Source organism: Cryptotermes secundus, unplaced genomic scaffold, assembly GCF_002891405.2.
Source record: "Cryptotermes secundus unplaced genomic scaffold, Csec_1.0 scaffold321, whole genome shotgun sequence".
In the NCBI taxonomy this organism is placed as follows: domain Eukaryota; kingdom Metazoa; phylum Arthropoda; class Insecta; order Blattodea; family Kalotermitidae; genus Cryptotermes; species Cryptotermes secundus.
Window position 1 is genome coordinate 930,369 of NW_019721009.1, and position 24,302 is coordinate 954,670.

At 40.6% G+C, this 24,302-nt stretch overlaps 1 long non-coding RNA gene across 1 annotated transcript in view; it reads left to right on the top strand.

Annotated features, from left to right (window-relative positions):
• The window catches only part of LOC111875059, a 707,234-nt gene that overhangs the window by 644,985 nt on the left and 37,947 nt on the right, over positions 1-24,302 (top strand). The window contains exon 5 of the long non-coding RNA XR_002844658.2: positions 23,643-23,778. This is a non-coding gene — a long non-coding RNA (uncharacterized LOC111875059). The remainder of the gene's footprint in view (positions 1-23,642; positions 23,779-24,302) is intronic.

Sequence of the window (24,302 nt, forward strand, 5' to 3'; positions counted from 1 at the left end):
GTGTAAGATCTAGTAAACCGAAGTGAAACGGAGACTTTCATAGAGGTAGGCCTAGGCCCAAATTGGGGCTGTAGCGCCACAGAAAAAAAAAGAGCAATCCCTTACGATGGTTGAGTTAGTAGAGGCGCTTACGAAACCTGTCCAAGTTAAAGAGAGAACCCCAATAGGCTGGACAACAGCGAAGAGATACCATGAACAATTTTCTTATAGAATAAATCACGTTCCAACTTTTTCCCCTCGAAGCACAATTTATGACGTGACAGCCTAACGATACATTGGTGACTCAAATCACAAACCACGGACGGTCCTAGACATTAGGTATCCTTATATCATGACCCAAGATAAAGAAAATAAGAAATAATTCCTGGTTACAGTATTGGCCCTTAGCATACATTATAAACCATAAAGAAAAGCTATGACATTTTAATCTAAAGGTATTTTGGAGTTCTATGTGATGTCTGCGGTTTTTGAAAACACTGAAGGTAGTTATTAAAGATATAACTGCATCCAATTATTGTGTCACATACAAGTTCTCTTTGGAAGAAGATTACTGTGCACGAGAACTTCTTCTTCTTCTTTGTACTTCCTTCCTTCTTTCACTGTCACATTCTCTCATATCCTCCGGGATTTTCTCGGTCTGTGTTTACCAACGTTGGCGTCTCCTCTTCCACTAATTGTGCGCATGTCTCTATTTCGGCCTGGGGGAGGGGGGGTTCACTGAATTCTGTGAGACTTCATAACGCATACCTTACAAAAATGTTCTTGTAAATTACACGCTATATAAAAAAAATTATTATAACAATAATACCGTGTTCTGGGAAGTGATGTCGTGTAGTCTGGTAGAAGACTAACAAAGGGATAGAAATCTTACCTCAACTTGTTGTTTTCTTTATGTTCTTTGCTTCCTTAACGTATCATCTACCCTGAAGATTGAGGCAATGCATTCTTCCGAAACGTTGCGAATTTCTACTGGTCTACGCTGAGTCACATCCCATAGTCATAGTCACCGATGTGCAAATTTCAACTCCAAATTTATGGCAAGGTTTAAAATGATTATACATAGTATTCGGTCATATAAATGCATTTTGTAATTCTTAACCGTGCCTCGCCACGGGTTCTGTATAAAGAGAGTAGCAACAGAGACCTGAGCCACTTATACGTCCACTTAGGGCTATGTCATCTATAAAGGAGAAGACTACGTATATGTTTAATTGGTGCTACTGTAATCAATTATAAGTATATTTAAGAATTTCGCGTCTTTATTGGAGAGGGGTAGCACAGTCTGTGTAGTGTACATGATACAGTTGGGACTATCAGGGATCCAATTCCGGAAGACACAGAAATACTTTCTTCTCTACAGCTTCCAGACTTCCAGACAGTCTCTGTGTCCCAAATATCGAATTAAGTTTAAGAGCTATTTGATAGGCCGGAGCGTGAAACTAGCCACTCACCTACATCTAGTGCCGAGGTTAATAATGCGTGGAGCTACACATTTTCGCCCCTAGATCTTCTTTGAGTTGTGCCTGAGCAAGCATTAAAACATTTACCTTCATAATTTAGTGCATGTTTCTGGCCAACTTTCTTGGTTCTGAAAAATTCAAGCAGGCTTATGAAATCACCATTCTGTGTTTTGTCTGTGTGTCAGTGAATCTTCCCATCAATCTTTGAATGCCTGAACAAATTTCTAAGAAACTTGGTATGCATATCATGGCACCTGAGCCCATGTCAAAGGGCGTACTTCATAAATCCCTCTCATCAGTCTGTATGTATGTATCTCAATTGCTAGGCAACGGCTACGTAAGACTGTTACCGCGGCAACTAATACACGGGTGCGAATTGGAGAATTGTAGCAAGCGCCTTTTTCTATGCGGACCGTGTCATGTCAAAGGAAAGTAGGCGATTTTTCTTCCCAGAATTTTTTGTTAAATATGAAAATAATTTCGGAGCCTATGGCGAAAAAAGGTCGGAACAAGTGGTTTTGCAAAGTGTCCACATTTTCATTAAGAAATCATTCAAGATTGTGGGTCCATAAATGGAAAGTTAAAATTGGAAAAAGTTTCCTTTCTGTCAAATGGGCACACTCCATGAAGGCATGTGAGGATACAGGAAGGGCACTGCGCGTGCTTGAGCCTGTCACTAGACGGAAGTTCAGCTTCATGACTTGATCAATTTATCCCTTTGGAAAGAGGCCCTGGTAGCCATTGGATGGGAGGTTAGGTGCCGCACTACTTCAGTCGATACTGTGATAAAGCTGCGGGCTGAACGGTCGAAATTCGATTCAAGGCAGAAGCATATATTTCTCCCTTTTCCACAGTGTCCAGATCGATTCTGGGGCCCACTGAGGCTTCTATCCCTTAAGTACTTGGGTCCATTTTCCTTGGTAAAAAGGGCCACGTAATAAAGCATAGTCCTCCTCTCTATTTAGCGCCCAAGTAGGGCAAAATACCGATAGTCTCCTACACATCTTTATCACGTGGTGCTTAATTATGAACAGGAACTACTTCGTTATTTTTCAAGTGATTTAAATAATATATTATTCAAATTTAATACAGAAGTCGGTCGATGCTACTTAGTAGTGTATCGGAGATTAAAACAAGGTAACTGAAATCAAAAGTTACATGCAACGAAGCAGTTGAGCACTTAATGAGTGCTAAAAGAGTAAGGCTGCCGCCACACGAGCGCACAAAATGCGTCCGTTGTAGAAATATACTAGAGAAGCGGATGCTACGCTTTCGCCATGGAATACGGGCCGGAAACTAATGTTTCAATTCCTGGCAGGCAAGAAGCTCCTCTACTCCACAGCCTCCAGACCTACTCCTGGACCTAGGCAGCCTTCTCTACAAAGGGTACGGTGGGCTCTTCTGTCAGGGGGTAAAGCTGCCTGGGCGAGAACCTGTCCACCCTCCTCTATCTAATGCCGAGTTCAAGAATGCTGGAGTTAGACCTCCTCTCCCGCATACGCCTTAATGGAGTGCTGTTTAATTTATTAAACACAGGGACAAATTTGTCTTATTACCATTAACAAGGAAACCCAAATTTAAAGATGAGCCATCGTATAAAAGGAAGTGATAATGTATTACCATCTGGGATATGATACTGCTTAGTGCGGGGTAAGTTTACGGACGTTTCGGAGGAATGTACTTCTTCCATCGAGAGAAGAGTTAAACAAGAAAACAACAAACTGAGTCTTATTCTGAAAATAGAGGCAAAATATTCTTCCGATATATTATTATTTTCTTCCAAAATGCATTGTGTCATATCTCAGAAGATGGCACATTTCACGATCACTGCTGTGGGAACCTGAAGTCTAGCGTGTAGTCACGTGTTTTCTACCTGGGCAAATTCTAACCGTTAATTATGAAAAGAGGCAATACCTCTATTCCCAGGAACCAGCGGGCAAACCCCGGCAGCTCTTTCTTGTAAGTTTGATTTATTGTAGTCCCCTAGATTGCTAATTCTTCCCCTTGTAACTAACAGCCCCTTTTTAGCAGGGAGGCACGTGTTTGAAGGAGAATTTTCCAACCAGAGAGCATCACCACAAAAGTACTGTAAAATCTACAAATTATAGGAGTTGCTAATCACAAAACTGAGAAATGTATTTTATTAAACCACGAAAAAACAGAAATTATATCTAACTTATGACTAGCATCTTTTGATTTATTGCTGTTATTGAATTCCATAAAATGTGGTAATTTTAGGCTGTCAGAATAGAAATTGAAAACTTTCTAATCACTACCCACATTCAGCTCCATTCCTCAACAATGCTAGTGGTTTTGTTACGGTTTTCACAGAAACTTAATCTATTTAATATCAAAGCAAATCGACTTTGCAACAATACTTTGCAGTCAGGCTGTCTGAAGTTAACTGCATGCAAAATAATGCGTCACAGAAAGAAGATTGTTAAGGTACGCAAAGGTCCTCTGTTTTAAAGAGTTTGAATTTTTCAGAAAGTTCCTAATATTTATTACGTAATGATATATATTTTAAATATTAGAGTTAATTTTACCGACCACACAACACGTTTTTTATTTACTGTCACACTACATGTTTCGACCTCAAGAGGTCATCCTCAGGTGTACGAACACAGTTGCACAATCACACGCAATCACATTCGTTTTTCCACTTATTTTGATCCTGTATCCTGTTCAGGTCCACGCTCAAATAATATGTAGCCATCACGATAAGGAACGTAATAGATCCAACATCAGAGGACGCCGAAGAACAAGACCTTCAAAAGTGAATGTGCAGTCAATGTGATGAGCTGAAGTTTATTTCATGAACTTTTTAACCAAGTGGTAATAATATAACTAGCTACAGTGAACTAAATTTTAAATTCTACATTTTAACTTTTAACATTTGTATTTTTAACATATTTTTAACTTATATTTTATAAGAAGAACTTGACACATATTATTTGAGCGTGGACCTGAACAGGATACAGGATCAAAATAAGTGGAAAAACGAATGTGATTGCGTGTGATTGTGCAACTGTGTTCGTACACCTGAGGATGACCTCTTGAGGTCGAAACATGTAGTGTGACAGTAAATAAAAAACGTTTTGTGTGATCGGTAACATTAACTCTAATATTCATTTAATACACAACAGGATGCAAGGAACAATTAAATATATATTTTGTTCCACCCTAACAATAAAGTTTATTTTCTTAAAAGTTTTACTTCTTTATATTAATTTAAATTGGCTTTTCACTCCTTCATTCATCAATGGCTCTACAGATCTATGATGGGCCCTGTCCTCTTCTTTAGTTCCTTAATCTTTCTTAAGCAGTCTGTAGGACTCCTTAGACGAGTGATCAGCTCGTCGCATGGCCGCTGTCTGCACACACGACAGCATAAACACAGAATAAACTCACACAGAGGCATTCATGCCTTAAGTGGGATACGAAACCACGTTTCCAGCGAAGGAAGACAATTCACTCCTTAAATGGCGCGGCTACTGTGATTGGCATTTAAATGAACTACTTTCGAAAACAACCAGCCAAACCACAGTAGGACTGGCGTATTTTGTAAATATCCCAATATGACACTCATTTTTTTATTTATTTATGATATGTTTTGTTAGAGTGGCAATATATCAGAGTACACATCGTCGAATAATAAAATTAAAAATGAATTGGAATTGGTGTGGCAGGAAGTCACTGTGGCCTGTCTCTGCGTGTTATCCCAGAAAGCGCCCGTAAGGAATGACTGAAACCACAAAGGTCAAATCGATCGCTGTTAGTGAGGAGTTACACAATTTCCAGAGCCGTGAGACAGTAAACGTAGTAGTGACTCCCGCGGGAATCGTAACTAAGAATACCTGTGCTGGCGAGGACCAGCAATGATTTACTAGATTAGGCTAGCGGCCTCCGTAGTCTAGAGGTAACGTTCCCACCTCATGACTCGTAGTACGCGGGTTCAAAAACCCGGCGGAGATCGTGAAATTTTTAAGGGCGGAAAAATTCAGGGAACAAGTCCTCCGGGAGGGACTTTAAGCCGTGGGTCCCGTGTCGTAGATTTACGGCACGTAAAAGAACTTCATGTCTCTAGGAGACCTCTGAGCAAAATTAGGCAACATTTCCCGCCCAAGTAGTTTCCAGTTCCTCCGGTAGATGGGGGAAGTATTAGGTACCACTGCCAGAGGAGGGGGGACCTCTCTGACAGAAAGGAACTAACTATTAGATACCACTGCCAGAGGAGGTTGGAACCTTGCTGGCAGAAAGGGACTGATAGTAAGCACCAGTACCGGTAGGGTATGGAGACAGTAGAAATTAAAAGGGGACGCACAATGGACCACTAACCGGTCTAAGTGCATGGGGAAACCCACCCCCTCAATACGGAATACGGAATACTAGATTAGGCTGGACTGGAAAGTTAGTGAATTGTAGGTTATTCTCCAACCAGAAAGGACGCGAACACGGAAGCAGAGGAATATCCGTTGTTAGGAGCCGTTACTTATCAACGTCCAATGAAGACTATAACAGACTGACAGCTTGTGTTATACTGATTTGTAAATTATTGCGGAATGTCTGCTGAAAGCCAGAATTGTGAAACAAGCAGGCAGCCGTCGCTAGGGAACGAAGCCGAGGACGCTACACAGTTGGAAGCCGCTACCAAGCAGCGCAGAGAAGACTGGAACTGAGAACATTAGCCCGTGTATGACAGTGATTTCTAAGAACAATCATGAGTTGTGTGTTAGTGTTCAATGATCCAGTTATTTAAACCCCTTCTATAGGCCCACTGCCACGTGACACTATGCAGAGTGGAGAGAGTATTGTAATTAATTGTAGTTACGAGTTATAAGTGTTCAGTAAATCAGTTACCAATCCAGTCACTATCACGTGATATGATAGTTGAAAATTTGACTAAATCGTCCTGGTTATAGTCACAAAGATGAGGAAGAAATCGTCTTAAAACATTCAAACAGGTGAAGCTGTAAATAAACAGAACTCTTTTACCTTACATAGTGAGTCCTGAAGACAGAGGCAGGAAACCCTTCAGAAGCGTTCGTAACCATCTATCAAACTACAGGGCTTCACAAAGAACAGTAAAATCGTCATAATGACCCATTAGAACTCCGTGGCCTGTAGTCGGCAATAGAACTATACCGAGCGAGTGACCGCCGTTTGTGGGCGAAGTTAGTACCAACTTTCGCGCCATGCCTCAAGCGGTTAGTCGCTGGCTTCCCACTGCTGCGGCCCGGGTTCGATCCCGGGTCTGGTCAAGTGGGATTTGTGGTGGACAAAGTGGCGCTGGGGCAGGTTTTCTCCGAGTACTTCGGTTTCCCCTGCCAATCTTCATTCAACCAATTGCTCCACAATCACCCTCACCTATCATCTGGGACTGGAACAATAGGCCAGAAGTGGCTTCAGTACAAGGGACTTAGTCCCACCCCACTAGCAATAAGAAAACATGTTAAAAGAAGTAGTTGTATAGAGTACAGTGAGTAGACAAGGAAACATTAATACGTATTAGATATCGAGTCGCTTTCAACTTGCAGAATACATGTCCATTTCTCTAGCGATTTTACAAATGTTCCACAAGAGATGTAGTATAAAGAGTGGAACACACTGTATTGTGCAAAATGTAATCAACTACAGTGCTGAAAACCGCAGGATTTCCTATTGAAACTTGAACGGCCTTATGCTATTAAAATTAACAATATTATTGTGTGCAAGTAATATCTAAAAGTTTGTGACGATAGTATATTAATATTTTTTTTTTTTTAATTTTTGGATATTACCCATTGGTCTCTTTTTATATTAGAATAGTACTTTGGAGACTAGACTTTGCCTCTGTGCACAAATTGGCGGCTATCCACTTGATCTCAGTCGTTAGAGCTACTCCGTATCTCCGGACACCAGAACCAATGAAAACATGATATATAAACCAAAACGCAACATAAATAATCATCGGGAGTTAAGACAAATATTAAAATACTCCATACACATGAGACCTACCACCTATGTCCATGTACTGTTTCACGGCTATTGCTGTTAAAATCACAGTATTATTAGAATTGAAGTCATCACTAAAGAGATAAATTCTCTCTTAATACGAGAACAAATTATCACACAATCTGCATTGGAGAGTACTGTAATTTTCTTATTTCTGCTGCGATAATAGGAGTCCACATAGTTGTTTTGACTGATCGGGAGAGCTACAAGAGGCATGTGGGCAGATAGCTTATATTTTTTCTAAGTAACATCAAATAAAAAACAGGACGATGGATATTTTCGAAAAACTCAGTAATGGAATTTTATATGTTTATATTTCCCCACTAAATTCAGTCGCCTTTCGTTGCCATTTTAAGAGATACAAAACGACACAAATGACGTGGCTGGACACTCCTCAGATAGTCGAGTACTGCAGGATAGAACTACAGCCTGCGGCTTTAGGAGTATGATATACCGGCAAAGTCTGTGCTGTAACCAATGCGGTTTGCCACTGAGCTTAAAACTGGGTATTACATATATAGGAGCTGGCTTGTGGTGTATGTAGTGATGCTATTAGTTTTCGCTTGATATCCTATTCAAATGAAATGGTGTTTATGTGATACTAAAGCAGTCTGCATATGTTGGTAACTTGCTTGCGGCCACTTTCACGTGGCTCACGTTGTGGTCACCATGAGAGGAAATACCTAGGCTGTTGGGGAGCGCAGAGTTTATCGTAAGGAAGACAAAACACTCCGCTTTACCATTAGTGAGGCACATAACTGCTGTCACTGTGGCAGAGGGATGATACATGCAATTGTGTGGCACGGAACAGAGCTCCCTTCTGCCCCTCCGCGCGTTGCTGTTTGCTAGAAGTCGAAAGTGGGATTCTATATGCGTGGAGTCCGTGTTTCTTTCTGCCCGTCGCTGTGTGTTTGTGAATTACGTAATATCGTGCGTGCTTTAATGAAGATATTCTTGGAAAAAATATATATATACGTATATATACTGACAACTGTCAACTAAAATAGACTGCTAATATGGAATTTGAACGTCAACTTATTTGAAGATTTCTGTCTTCTGGGATGTGGTATCATGTTGTCCGACAGATATTTGCCGACGTTTCGGAAGGATCATCTATATCCGCCGTTATCAGCCTCGTGCAAAACTATGTCCAACATTATAACCTCAAGTTGAAGTCCATGTGTAAACGAAATTACTGACGAAAATCAGTGTGGATTTCGACGTAATAGATTACTTGTTGGTGAGATTTCATGTATTTGACGTGTACTGTAGAAAAGTGACAGTTAATAGTAAAGTTGTCCGTGTGCTTAACTAATTAAGCACTACGCCATGAAGGAGTACAAGGGAGTGGATGCATAGATCCACAGTTTCTTGACCTCGGCACTAGTTGGTGAGTGGTCAGTTTCACGCCCCAGCCGCTTTATTCCGAGGAGAATGTCTCCGTTACTCATTGGATACGAAGTTGGGTGGACCCAAGAAATGGCCTGGACTACGTGGAAAAAAAAAACCCATACCATACCTGGACTCGAACTCCGACCTCTCCGTCGCCCAGCCAATAGCAGCCGCTATACAATCAACGCTATCCCAGATCCTTGAGAAAAATGGTAGCACAATGAGAAAATACACCAGTTATACATAGACTTCAGGAAGACTTTATGATTCAGGTGTTGTTGGGATATTGTGCAATATTTTCGTTTAATTTTATATAACGATGGAAACATTTGCGTTAATTAACACATCTTTAATGAGGAATGTGTATTACTAATAAATGTAAAATTTCTATAAGTATTCTATTTAGAATATTTTGATAAGTGATATTTTATTGCTATTATTTTAGAATGCCTCATTAGGAAGGTCAGAGTAATTTAAGTAGGATTGAAATTGAATAGGACTCTTCACCTTCTGGTCCATGCTGAAGATGTTAATTTATTCGTAGATGATAGAAATATGATAAATGAAAACAGAAAATTTTTCACTCTTTTCAGACGTTTCGTCTGGCAACAAACTCAAGAGAATCCTAGGCACATGGGGATAATTTATTAACAGAATAAAGGGCAAATTTGCAGCACAAAGATAGCTAACAGGTCTTTCCAAAATTCAGCAACAATCATATATCTGAGGAAGACGCCCCCAAATCGGAATTGCATTCATAAAATAATTACGCGCAAATTAATTTATCGGAATGCTTGTCACAATTCTGTTAAGAATTCTTCTACTCCCTTCTGCTGTCTGGAAACGTAAAGAAAGATTATTGATATATTGGGTTTTTGGACTTCATCCATCATCCTGGTTTTTAAGATAACTAATAAAAACACGACGTTTCGGAAACTGGATCTGTTTCCGTCCTCAGGTGAAGGAAAACACCTATTCTGTCGGGTCCGTTAGAAAGAGCTAGCCTCTTGGTCCAGTGACTGAGGCTAGCTCTTTCTAACGGACCCAACAGAATAGGTGTTTTCCTTTACCTGAGGACGGAAACAGATCCAGTTTCCGAAACGTCGTGTTTTTATTAGTTATCTTAAAAACCAGGACGATGGATGAAGTCCAAAAAACCCAGTATATCAGTGTGTTATACACCATCGTCACAATCCTATAGTAACTACTTGTAAAGATTATTATTTATAAATGTATAATATTTCCTGAAAATTGTGCATAGAAACCTAGTTTCTCACATCAAGAGGAGATATTAAACCAAGGGTTTCTGAGAATTGAGTGCTGAGAAGAAAAGCTTACCCCAAGAAGAATGTAACAGTAACAGACAGGGGGAAAACTGCATAATGGAAATCTTCATAATTTTCACTCCTCGTCATACATCCATAGAAGAGCAGTCCATATATACTTTGGTAGGAAATCTTAAGGAAATTTACAAGTATGAAATCTAGATGTACACGGATAATATTAAAATGGAAGTTAGAAACTAAGATTGGTCGTTACGGATTGGAATCGTCTGGTTCAGAATAAAGATAACCTGCAGGGTCATGCGAACATAGCTGTCAAACTTCGTGTTCCATAAAATGATGAGCATTTTTTTGAGTACGTAAATACTCCGTTAACATCTCAAGAAGGGATTAATACATCACGTTTCATACATGTTCATAATTAACTAACATCATGAAGCTGAACCCTTTCTGAGAAGCCGCTAGTCGCTCAGTTACTCAAGAACTTCCCAACAATTATGGAACCCGAAGGTTCATTACCGTGTTCACAAGAGCCCTCCATTGGTCCCTATCCTGAGCCAGACCAATCCAGCCCATACCATCCCATCCTACCTCTCTAAGATCCATTTTAATATTGTACACCCACCTTCTTTTTTTATCAGGTCCGAGGCTTTCACTGGAGGGAAGCTGCGAATATATTGAACAAGCGGTCGCGGACAGCCGTCAAGGGTTGGTCCTCCAGCTTGGCGGTTCAACGTGGGGCTAATAACGCCTCACTGTAAAAAACTTTGTTACGAAAATGCACACAAACTAGGTCATACCCATACAACACGATGCATATTCATAATTCGGCTTAAATTCAATTTACTAGCGCTACAAACGTGAACGAAATATCAACATCCTTCAGGAGAGAGAGAGACTGAAACAGACAATAATGGATAAACTGCCTCAAAATAAAGGAAAAATATACCTTTGCCTACGCTTCCAATTATTCTTGCAAAAAATATTATCTGGAGTGTTGGTGGGGTGGAGTGGGGGTGGGCAGCTGCAAGGGGAGCATACACGCGATGGCACGATTCCTTGCTCTCTGCTCTGCGCAAACCACAGGCAGAAACATATAAATCTGCCCTTTGAATAATGTTTCCAGCACAGCCTTAATATTTACGCCTTGAAGTCAGTCGGCAGGAAACTTTACGAGACAGTTCGTGATGCTAGCAGGGATAGCCGTGACTGGAAGATGCATACGGCCTTACCGGTGAAGTCTTTTCGGGGTCTTAAACCACACCAAGTGATATAAACTATGGCCAGTCCCTTGCCATAGATTCATGCCGCAATATATAATATGTAATGTGATAATAATTTGTGTGACTTGACATCATAATTTGTTTCCAAAATGGCTGCATGCGTTCGGTGGACCATGACGAAGTTCACCCACCCCCCACACCTACAAAATATGTTCCTTGCGTGGGAGGTGACTGCTTGCCTCTCTAACGCTCGATATAACCACCAAGAAGGCAATGTATTCTCAGATGTTACCTGTATGTTAGCTTTCTATCAAAGCCTCTTATATTGTTATGGGTACGCGGTAGCGTAGTTGGTTCAGACACTATGCTACAAGCAGGAAGATCGCGGTTTAGAAATTAGATTAGGTCATTGGATTTTTCGTTAATCCTTCCAGCCGCACTTTGGCAATAGAGTCGACTCAGCTTCTAACAGAAATGAGTACCAAAAATCTTCCTGCAGGTAATGGACGGCTGGAGCTTAAGAGAGCTTAAGACTGACAACATCACCGCCATCTGCGAGCCGATTATCTATAACATGTGGGATCCTCGACGTCTCAAAATCCTATGGACCTCCACTGCATGTTACAGGGATAGCTAATGGGTTTTTTTTACCTATTTTACGTCCTACGTAATATATTCTTTCTATTTAATTTTAATTTTGCAATCTTAGTATGATTCTGGTTTCGTTCTGCAAACTCTCATCTGAAACGAAAAGCACGTATTACATTCATAGCAAACAGAAATTTATTCTGAAGTTTTTATTTTATTTAAAAGCGCTGCCACTAATTCGGACTGTATACTGTCGAACTGGAGAATGAGAGTAAACAATTAAATGGGAATAATGTGTTATGAAGTGGTCGTGGCACAATTTAAGGTACTATCCAACCATTTTCCTGGTGGTACTGATGAAATTCACGAAAGTTCTGAGTTGATAATACAAATAATCGACTTCTCCTTCCGTCAAATTTTGTATAATTACACGTTTATTATTTGAAATGTAACTGAACATTCTGCTTCTATGACTATTATACCGCAATTTAAATATTTTTCCTCAAAAGAACTTAAATATAAGGAAGAAAAACTATTTTTTCCGCTAAGTTCTTACTATACTTTCTATCAACAATAATGCATTTAGCGTTGTTCGTGGCTTAATGCAAGAACTATCACGTGAAGATTTTCTGTGCAGCCATCGGTATGAAAGTATAACTAGGTGACATCTTGGTTTCATAAATCGACTTCAGTAGGTCAGGTTCCGACCCATATTTCATTGTGTGATAACATCTACTTTGTTGGTTATGTCTAAAATTTCTATTGGCATTTAATTGTTCCAAATGTCCTGAATTATATTTCTGTGTAACGGCCATGTCTCCAGGCGGTATATTCCACAATCTTACCTTTCTGAATTTCTATATGTGAAAGGCTTATATTTTGCAATGCACTTTTATCAAAATGTAAGGGCAAGCGCCTCTTCTGAAATGTATTTCTTACTCCAACGGTTTTAATAATAATCGGGTCTTCTGACAGCAACACATATTTCAACTCTCAGATGTTCCCTCAGGCTTACATACCTTCTAATTCCGCACTGTGGTATGGAGTAGCTACCAGATATGAGAAGCCCAGGAAGGACTATGATTGTTAGAATATATTTCAAAACCGCATTTTTCGAAAAAGAATTAAAAGTTAACTACAGGTCTTCAAAGGAAATCTATCAATGTCAACATAACACTAAGCTTCAGTTTTGTAAAACTAGAAACTTGTATTTAAGTTTTATCCCTTATTTTCCACTTACAGAGATAATTAGTAAGGACTTCCTTAACTATCGGGGGCACGCGGTTGCGTAGTTGTTTCAGGCATTATGCTATATACTGAAAGGTCGCGGGTTAGATGCCCAGTGAAGTTACGAATATTGGATTCTTCAGTTGACCTAATTCGCATTATGGCCCTTTGGCCACTCATCCTGTAACAAATGAGTAACAGGAATCTTCCTCTAGTTAAAGGGTTGCCAGCGCGCAAGACTGCCCTCGCCGCCATCTGTGGAGCGATTGTATAGAAAATGTTAGCGCCGGCTTCTCACAGCCCTATGGACCTCCGCGGCCTGTTACAGGGATAGTTTTACTGGAGCTGTAGGCATAAAAATAAATAAAACATAACGTTACTGAATTACGAGTTTATCTCCTTAAAGCCAATGATTACCACATGTACCATCTGCTTTAACGTACTAAAACTCTGGATTCTGCTCACACATTATTTTCGTATGATTCTTGCAGCTCTCGTAGCAAACAGATTTCTTGGCTAAACAGCTTTACCCCTGGGCTTTGTAGCGGAGGCGTAATGTGTTTCCTGTGAGGCACGAACTGGATTTTTGTGTGCTATATAGAAGAAATTCAGTATTTAAAAGGTTAAATGTATCCATTTTACGGAGAAAAATGTGATAAATTTCTTGTGTAAGATGATGAAATATTGAGGGAAAAAACATTATAGTGTATGTTTAAATTGTTACAAATGTTAAAATGAGGAGGTGACCTGTAATAAAGTAGTGGTTTAGTGTGTCGGAGAAAGGGCGTATATATACAATAGGTAATTTGGAGCGTAACTGTGTTTGGGAAGAATATTTTGTATAGTGGACGGGACATGGCATGCTGGTGCATAGCTGTGTTGTGAAAGTAAATCAACCCTACACGAATTGTTGATTCAATATCCTCCACCCTGCATAACACATTTCTTCTTCTGCCTCTCGTATTAGGCCCTCTGGCCTGTTTCTCATTAGAATTAATGTGGAATTATTCATCTTATAGACATTTGGTAGGGATCCCTGGACGGGGGATAAGCCCTGTCGCAAGGCAACTGCCTGCATAGGACAACACAAACAAAGAAGAAACGCGGACAGACATCTATGGCTAGCGTGAGATTCGAACCCAGGGTCCCAGGGAAGACATTTTATGCCTTAGACCACGCGGCCAGTGTGACTGGCACATGAAAGTCAAGTGAGTATATTCTCTGCTGAAGTACAGGTATTTCACATGTACAGTCATGCAAGACGCTGAAGCAAAATGACGCTTATAATATCAGGAATCATTTGCTCTAGATAATGAAGATACTGCACCAGAGAGGCCGAGCCATAGCTCAGGCTTCCCACAGCTGCGGCCAGGTTAGGTCATGTGGGATTTGTGGTCGACAAAATGTTGTCAGAACACGTTTTCTCGCAAGCACTCCGGCTTCCCCTGCCAATTCTCATTCCACCGTGCCTGGTACCAATATAGTGGCCGAAATATCAAGTGGACTCAGTCTCACCCCACTTCAAGAAACTAAAAAATATACTGTAGTGAAAAGGGGGGGGGGCACGAGGTAGCGTAGTTAGTTGAAGAACTATGCTACAAGCCGAAAGGTCGCTGGTTCAAGTCGCGATGAGGACATTGGATTTTTTTCAATTTACCTAATCCTTCCAGCCGCACTATGGCCCTGGGGTCGGCTCAGCCTCTAACAGAAATGAGTACCAGGAATTAATTAAATAATTTTCCTGGGGAGTAAAGCGCGGCCGGCGCGTAAGGCTGAAAACCTTACCGCCATGTTTGAGCCGATTGTCTAGATATTGTGGAAGCCTCGACGTCTCACAACCCTATGGGCCTTCACGGCCTGTTACAAGGATAGCTTTACTTTTTTACTTTTTACTCTAGCGAACAGGAGCCGGGATTGCGCAGTCGGTATAGGGACTGGCTACAGGCTGGATGACGGAGGGCTCGGAGTTCGACTCCTGGAAGGGGCAAGAATTTTCTCCGTGTCTTCCGGACTTGTTCTGGGGCCCACCCAGCCTCCTATACAATGGGTACTCTGGGCTCTTTCCCCTGGGTGAAGAGACCGGGGCATGAAAATGGCCACTCACCTCCAAATAGTGTCATGGTCAAGAAAACGTGGATCTATACATCCACTCGCCCATACGCCTCCATGATGTAGTACTTCATTAGTTGAGCGTAGGAACATGTTAACCTTTTCATTCATTCTAACGTGAATGTCTCTACAGTCCTCTGTTGAACCCTGGCCTCTCCTTCAGTTTTGTAATCTTTTTTACACAGACGGTAGGACTCTTGGACCTACACTTTTGGGTCCCTTAGAAAGATCTAACCTCAGTCAATGGTGTCTCTCCCACTCACCTGAAGACGGAAATAGATCCAGTTTCCGAAACATTATGTTTTCTATTTTTTAGAATACCGGACGATATGCAAAGACCGAAAACCCAGTAATTCCGAGTTTTATAACACCATCGTCAGAACCCTTTAGGTTCTCCGTAACAAGAATTCCTGGAACAACTAATCGCCTACTTTTCTTGATACGACACGGACCGCATTGAAAACGACGCGTCCAAAAATTCTATTTTTGCCTATATATTTACTGCCGCAGTAATTTTTTACCCTAGCCGTGATAAAATTGACTGCAGTAATTATCGGGGTATATCACTGCTATCAAACTGATATAAATTTTATCCAGTAATCTTCTCTCAAGGTTAAGTTCATATATAGATGAAATTATTTGGGATCATAAGTGTGGATTTCGGCGTAACAGATCAACTACAGATCAGATCTTTGCATTCGTCAGATATTGGAGGAGAAATGGGAGTACGATGAGACAGTACATCAGCTATTCATAGACTTCAAGAAAGCCTGCGATTCAGTTAGGAGGAAGTATTGTGCAATATTCTGATAGAGTTTGGGATACCCATGAAACTAGTTACGTTGATTAAAATATGTTTAGAAGAAACGTATAGTAAAGTCCGTGTAGGTAAACATTTGTCTGATAGATTTCCTATCTAGAATGATCTAAAACAAGGAGATGCTTTATCACCACTCCTTTTCAACTTTGCTTTGGAATATGCAATTAGGAAGGTTCAGGAAAACCAGGTGGTACTGAAATTGAATAGGACGCTTCAGCTGTTGGTCTACGCCGATGATGTGAATCTACTGGGTGATAATGTAGATACCATAAAGAAAAACACACAAACTTTAATTGACGCAAGTAAAGAGGTTGGTCTAGAAGTAAACACAGAGAAAACTAAGTATATGTTACTGTCTCGTCACCAAAATGCGGGGCAAAATCATGACGTAAAGAGAGGAAACAGATGTTTTGAAAATGTGGCACAGTTCAGATATTTGGGAACAACGATAACAGATCGAAACACTCGGGTAATGCTTGCTACCATTCAGTCCAGAAGCTTTTGTCTTCTAGTCTGTTGTCCAAAAACATGAAAACTAGAATATTCATTCATTCATCAGTAATCTGTCAGATGAAAAGTCCACAGTCTCTTCCAAAACAGTTCCTCCACTTAATGTGATCTTCTGTTTTTGGAAAGAGACTATACAGGAAAAGTGATAATGTGGTAGTTTTTCCATTTGCTTTCCACATCGCAGTACTATAATTTTGCCTGTGGTTCTGTATGGGTGTGAAACTTGGTCTCTGACATTAAGGGAGGAACATAAATGAGGGTGTTTGAGAACAGGGTGTTGAGGAGAATATTTGGACAAAAAAGAGATGAAATCACAGGAGGTTGGAGGAAACTGCATAATGAGGAGCTTCATAACTCCATATGTAATTAGAATGATAAGTCAAGGAGGGTGAGGTGGGCAGGGCATGTAGCACAAATGGGGGAGAATAGAAATGCATATAGAATATTGGAGGGAAAGCCAGAAGGAAAGAGACCACTGGGAAGACGAAGAATAAGATGGGGGACAATATTAAAATGGATCTTAGAGAGATAGAATGGGATGGTACGGATTGGATTGATCTGACTCAGGATGGCGACCAGTGGTGTCTCTTGTGAACATGGTAATGAATATTCGGGTTCCATAAAATGCTGGGAAATTCTTGAGTAGCTGCAGATTTGGTGGCTCCTCGAGAAGGGCTCAGCTCCATGAGTAAGTAAAAGTTATGCAAGTAGGCTAGAAACATCATTCAAAGAATTAAAAAAAAAATGCTCCGAGCCCTGAATTTTGAGGCAGCAGATTTCTTCGAAACTTTGGTAACTGCCTGAAGAAAACTATGCTGCCTCAGAACCCTCAAGATCCTTATCTTAAAAACGAGTCCTGTTGTTGAGGAGCGGAGCAGACAAACCTGCAAACACACCAAATGTTTGGCGAGGTCTCAGGCTTGAGGTAACAAATATTTTGACGTCTTAGCTTTGAATAAGAGAGATCTTGATTTGTTGGCCTCTGCAGGAAGTAATTTGTACGAGTAATTGTTATGTCCAAACAAAATGCAATGGACTACAGCGATAATGGCACCGTATTATCTACAGGATGCTTATGAATGTATGTCACCTTCTTCAGTAAGAATATTAGCCACAGTCTCACATTCACCATTACAACCATTTCCGGACGGAAGGCACCGATTGTCGTAACTGAGACTTCCGGTGTTTCACTAAGTCTCCTCATACGAAGGCCTGCAGAGAATCTTAATTTAGGTCATGAATGTTTTCTTCAGGAGTCTTTCCAATTCAGTCTTCACTGTTGTGTGAGCAGCGCACCCCATGCGCTCTAAATTACTTATATCACTTTTAAAGAAAATGCTGATAAATAAATTATCATAGCCTATAGGTTGGAGCTGGAGTAGCGTAGTCGGTATAGCGACTGGCTACGTGCTGGACGACTGAGAGATCAGAGTTCGAGTCCCAGTAGGATGAAAAATTTTCTCCTTTCCAAATAGTCCAGACATTCCCTGAGGTCCACCCAACCTCCTATCCAATTGATACTGGGGGCTGTTTCTCCTGGGTAAAGCGGCCGGGACGTGAAGCTGACCACTGACCTCCAGCTAGTGTCTAGGTCAAGAAAATGTGGATCTATATATCCACTCCCCCATACGCCTTCATGGCGTAGTGCTTAATTCGTTGAGCACAGGGATAACTTTATATTTTACCTTTAAAGGCCTGGTCAGCTCAGTATCAGTTAGTTCCACCGTTTCATGCGCAACAGTGATGTTCAATAAAGTTCATTAAAAGCTATTCACTTTAAAGTTTTACACTACATGTTTCGACCAACGTGGTCATCATCAGGTGTTAAGAAATATAGATGTGGAAACTGCTGCTTCTGTGTCGTTGCTTAGGTTGTCATTGTCTTATGGGCTGGGCGGCCGGAGTTCGATTCCCAGCAAGGAACACAGCTTTTCCTCAACTCAACATTGTCGAGACCAACCCCCAGGCCCATCCAGCCTCCAATCGAACGAGTACTGGGAGATTTTCCGGGGGTAAAACTGCGGGATGGTGAATCTGACCACTACCGCTGTCTAGTGCCTATGTCAAAATGGCCGAGTTATACCTCATCTCCCCTCCCGGTACGTCTTCATGGTATAGTGCTGAAGTAATTAAGCATTAAGAAAACTTTACCTTCAATATGGCAAGTTGTCTATATGTAAGACACTCCTGAAGAAAATTATTGGTCACCCTATACCGTACGCAAGGTGTAGGAAGTGCGAACAATTGAGGTGTCCTGCTGTCGTAGCTATTGTAAGTGAGAACTGACATATCTCTATTTCCTGTCTCCATAACGAATGGCTCGCACATCCACCCAGTAAGGGACAGGGACATCTTTTTAATTTAATTTTCCAATTTAAGTGCAGGTCAACTGCATGTCAGTTCGGGAACACACCCCAGTAACTGGAACTCCAGATACATCAGCGTCATGCAGATAATGTATAGTAGAACTGCGGCTCTGTTTCAAGCGTAAAAAATTGTTAAGGGCTTGAGAACCGCTTATTTACAAAGTTGTGACAGCCAACTGCATCGTCTTTTCAAAACTACAGCTCGATATTAATGGTTATGAGGGTATTTCAGGTTCACTAATAACTATTTTATGTTCACCTTACTCTGGTTAAAGGGAACGTTCCCTACGAACGATCATGCTCTGTAATGTAGCGGTCTGCTCCAGGGATTTCTAAAGCAGACACTGCCTCTTCATATATCTGAGGTAGTCATGATGGTGGAAATGAAGATTCTATCATCTGGTATGTGACGCCGTGTATTCTGCTTCGAAGAGACATTCTGCCTCCATCTTCAGAATCGAAGTGTAAGCCGAGGCAGGAAGCAGAGAACTGTGCTTGCTGATTGTATTTTTGCTCAGCTTTCTCTTTGATCCTGAAAATGGAGATAGTATATTTCTCCGAAACGTCGTTAAATTTCTGTCACACTACGCGGCATCACATCTCAGAACTGCTTCTGTGTGGAGTAGTAGCTGTTAAATAGAACCTGTCTTTTCATTCTAAACAAATGTATCATATTTTATCAGGCAGATTCTTTGCAGCCAATATGTATTCTTTAATTTACGAGTGTCATGAACTTTTATGTCAAATTCTTTACTAATGTGAAGTATGCGAATGCTTAGTATTGCCTAAATGACTAACTAACGGACTCCCTTCTTCAGAAGCCGTCAGTTGTGCAGCTATTCAAGAATTTCCAGATATTGTATGAAACCCAAAGGTTTATTTACCCTGTTCACAAGAGCCTCCACTGATTCCTATCCCAAACCAGATCAAGCCCGCCCATACCACCCCATCCTATCTCCCTAATGTCTATAAAAATGGGTAAAAAAAGTAAATTTATCCCTGCAACAAGCCGTGGAGTCCCATAGATTTATGAGATGTCGAGATTCCCACATTTTCTAGACCATCGGCTCACAGATGGCGGTTAGGTTGTCAGCCTCACGCGCCCGCTGCCCTTTACCCGAAGGAAATATTACGGATGAAAGGACTAGGTCATTTGAAAAATTCAGTGACATCATCGGGAATCTATCCCGCAACCTTTAGGCTTGCAGCATAGTGCAGCATAGTCTCTGTAATATCTATTTTAATATTATCCTACCACCTACAACTATGTCTTCCTAGTGGTCTCTTTCCTTCTGTCTTTCCCACTAAAATCCTATATGCGTTCCTCTCCTCCCCCATGCGTGCTACATGCTTTATCTCTCTTATCCTCCTTGACGATTAAGTAATATAATTTCAAATTTTTGTAATAAGTTAAAATACAATACGTAAGAATTCACCATCTGAGTATACATAATTACTTTTCTTATGCTGATTAAACACTTTTAAATAGTTCGACCATTCTGAGGAGCCACTTAAAGATGTCTCGCAACGTCACCGAACTGCACCTTCAGAAGACGGTCATGCAGCAACAATACGTGGTGTAGTACGGCGCATCAGTTCTCGAAAAGGTTGCATTTGACAAAGATCCCGTTAGAGGACTCTGATATAATAATACAGTAAAACTTGGTTATAGCAACATCGGTTTCTGCGACACATTGTCTATTGCGTCAAATATTCAATGGTACGAACTAATTCCTCATAAAGCAACTGTTTTTATACCTTGCTTAGTACGACATGCACAAATGCATCAACCTCGTATGTAACGTCATTTTCATTCCTGAATTTCTCTGATATCGTGGGAAAGTTCGATGTGTCTGCCCACCCTCACTTTCTCTACTTGCTGACGTGACTGTCCTGGAAGAATACGACCGCGGGCTGCAAGAGGAGCGTGGGTTTTATGCGAAAACAAGGGTGTGGGGTGGGACTGCGTGAATAGTGCAAGAGGACGCGGCAGGTTGTTAACTGCATTCCTTTCCTAGAATCTCGTCTAACAGGACCTCACATTGTCTACTTACCCTATAGTGTTCCTGCCTAAACCCAGAGAAGTGCAGTAGCGAAAACATGGCAATGAAAAGGAAAGTTTTAAGCATTGAAGAGAAAGTTAAAGTGATTCGTGAAATATTGTGTGTATTGTCAGTGAAAAGCGCTGTAATATGTCTTTGATATTACACATTTGGGCAATTCCACGTTAATGTTACGTTAGTCTGTACTTAACTACGTATTTCACTAAAAAATGCAACATTTTAACTCGGTTTTTGGTAGATTTTTACGTGACTAACATAAGGCTACTGTGGAAGTGCCCATTTCGGTTACAACGGCATTCGTTTATAACGACACTATTTTTAGGTTCCTTTGATGACGTTATAACCAAGTTCTACTGTAGTTCGTTCCTCTTAAAAATTCAGTGATCTAGGATAGCGTAGTCGGTGTAGGAATTACTTACGGGCTAGACGACCGAGAGGTCGGAGTTCGAGTCCCCAGCAGGGACCAGAGCCCTTCCTCAGAAGCCGCCAGTTGTGCAGCTACTCAAGAATTTCCCAGAATTTTATGAAACCAGAAGGTTCATTACTGTGTTCACAAGAGCCCTCTACTGGTCCCTATCCTGAGCCAGATCTATCCAGTCCATACCATCTTATCCTATCTCTCTAATATTGTCCACCCACTTAATATCTTAGTCTTCTTATTGGTCTCTTCTGGCTTTCCCACCAATATCTTATATGCATACATCTTCTCGCTCCATTCGTGCCACATGCCTGCCCATCTAATCCTCTAAGTTGTGATATTAATTTAAATCATTAAATTAATATACCTTTGGGGAAAGTTTATATAAGATATATATTCTTTACTTATTCCCTTTTTATCCTCGAACAAGGGAATTGCGATATATAGCGCTACGAAATTCGTACATTTTGACTGTGACGTCACCAGCGGCTGCAACAGCAGAAGCAGCTTCATATCGGACTCATTACAACACACGTTCACACATAGAAGCGCGGCAAAGTCTCGTCTCAACAATTGTATGATAACACTTTTAATTTCCTTCGGGACATAGAATTTAGCCTTATGCCTGTTTCTCCTTATTGTGAGACAAGTGTATGCAGAACAGGGTTGTCCCATTCACAGGGCTCACAGCCATTTATGTCATAAGGATACAAATAGAGCGAGATTTTAAAACTTGCTAAACAACTGCATACACTGTTCTCATACTTCTATTGAAACTTCTATCGTAACTCTATATTAATATGAAATATACAGCCACATTATTAGGCTTTGTAATTGTCACACATTTCTGTCTGTTTTCCACAAGGCAGTTTACTGATCCAACAACAAAACTTACTGCTTAATATTATTAAAATGATCAATTGTTTGGTCATGAATACGAAATACTCATGTCCTCCTATTTCGCCTGACTTCTTATTATGAACCTTTGTAAAAGACGTCGCCTATTGAACCTCCTCTGCGAAGAGTATGGAATTGTTGAACATTAATAATACACGATTCATACTTGCACGTGTATTAAGGCGTTGTCACGTGTATTAGTGACTATAGACGTGTCCTGAATTGATTCACCGGATTTATTGACACCTTATTAACATAACTTGGGACTAGAGGCAATGCAGCTCTATCGCTATTTCAGCACTTTACAGTTCACCGTTACACACGCACTAGGATACTCATTCTTCACTAGTCGTATCCTGGCAACAAATTTATAACAGTCTCACTATCACTTCAAATCACAAATGAAATCGTCATTTCGCAGCCTAATTTATTTCTTGCCATTATTCTGTAACTGCCGATTCCGAAGACTTGACTCAACTGAATTCGTCATATCCTGGCAGGCTGGTGTCCCGAAACTCGACTCTAATGCAAAACTCAACCCAATTCTCGACAGCTCACTCAAAAGACATTCTTTGTCCCTCTTAAGCCCTCAGCATGCACCACGCAGAAAACATAGCCTCTCTATTGTTGAGAAAGCTTGCTCAGTAATCCGTTTCCTAGCAATGGAAGTCATATTTTTGCGGGCCTACGTTTCCGTGGGAATATGTTAACTGAGACGTTGCCAAACAATGGGTTTATACGTCACAGTATTCTTGATTAAGTCCACTGTATAGTGAAAATGGTTTCATTAATTGGAGGACGACAGTATGGACTTCCACCGTCATGATAATAAAAAATGCTACACAAATTTGGATGGTTTTTATAATTTGCATTATGTCTTTGGAGATTTAATAAAATGTTTAGAAAGTAGAGTGATTTTGATATATCACTAATGTTTCATTCCACTATCAGTTTCGTATTAAATAAACGATCATCAGTTTTATAACCCATAGGGTAAAAGGTAAAGTTACCCCTGTGCTTAATAAATTAGTACTACGCCATTTAAGCATATAGATCAGTGAATGTAGTTTCGACTTCGGCACTAGATGGAGGTGAGTGATCAGTTTCACGCCTCTGCCTCTTAACCCTCTTGGAAAGATCCCCTAAGTTCAAATCGGATAAAAGACTTGGTGGGACCCATAGTTTGTCTAAACTCTGTGGAGTAGCGAAAAATCTCTTGTCCTTACAGGAAATCAAATCCCGGCCATCCAGCTCATAGCTTATCACTAGCGAAAAATCCCTTTTCTTTACAGGAAATCAAATCCTGGCCATCAAGCTCATAGCTCGTCACTACACCGACTGATTTATCAACGGAATGTATACAACGCTTAGGTGTGTTTCCGGTCCTGACCAGATGCAAGGAGTTCTCGAGGATGTCACCACCTAACGGTCTGTATATACAAATTGAGAGATGTCCACCTCACGAATGTTACAGTTCATTTGGCTCATCAAGTGCTTTATTTGAGACAAACGAGATTTTTAACTACATCTGCAATGAAATATATGAACAAACAAATGAAATGTACTGACATTTAATAATTAACATTTGAAGATCTGCTAGAAAGGCTTATGTTAACGCTGGGTGCAACTGGTTATAGAGGTTAACACTATTTTGTAACAGGTAAATTGAAGTCGTCTAGTGCTGGTTCATCATTAAATTTCCAGTATCATAACGTTATATGTTCACATCGTCCTGCAAGTTTATACATGAATAAAAATCGAAGAAACCTCAGTGACACTTGATAGAGTAAAGTGGGAATACAAATATAGAGTATTCAACCGCCTGTCTGTATATTGAGGGCTGCATGATGAAGCCACAATAAGTAACCGTGGTCATGCTCAGTTCTATTCTTACAGAACTGAATTAGTTTGGACATCTGCCTTGTTACAAAATGATCAGACCCAGAGAACAC